We start from the raw sequence: 504 nt of genomic DNA, 5'->3' as shown, positions 1-504 counted from the left end.
GATGAGACGTAAGCACTGCTCCTACCAAAGGCAGCTTTCCAAAGAGCCCACATTTTCAGATTCAACACAGGGAAGCGGACACGCAGAGCAGATGTTCTCAGGCTAAATGGCGCAGAAGCAGTAACTGGGCCCCACTGGCCTTTAGTTTTACGTTTCCGTCCTAGTTACTGGTTATTGGCTTTTTCCCTCCGTGGCTCACAATCCAGGCTGGAAGGACTGACCGGAGGTGGTGTCTGGTAAGCGCGGCTCTCCGCCAGGATGAAAGGCCCGGCAGCGGGCACCGGCCTCCGCCGCGCACCAGCTACACGCGGCGGGAGGGAGCGCGCCAGGCGAACGCGCCGGCGGGTCTCGGGGTGGGCGCGCGCGGCCCCCGGCCCTCCGTCGCCGCGCTCCCGCCGACTCGGGCCCTGAGCGCGGGGACGCGCTGCGTTGCCGTAGAAACGCCGGGGCCGGGGCGGCGGCGCGCGGGGCGGGCTCTTAGGCTCCGGGAGGTGGCGGCTCGCG

The sequence above is a fragment of the Enhydra lutris genome, unplaced genomic scaffold (genome assembly GCF_002288905.1).
Source record: "Enhydra lutris kenyoni isolate GAN:26980312 unplaced genomic scaffold, ASM228890v2 scaffoldscaffold14, whole genome shotgun sequence".
NCBI lineage: Eukaryota > Metazoa > Chordata > Mammalia > Carnivora > Mustelidae > Enhydra > Enhydra lutris.
The sequence above is the reverse complement of the archived record's forward strand: the minus strand, read 5'-3'. Positions refer to the sequence as shown.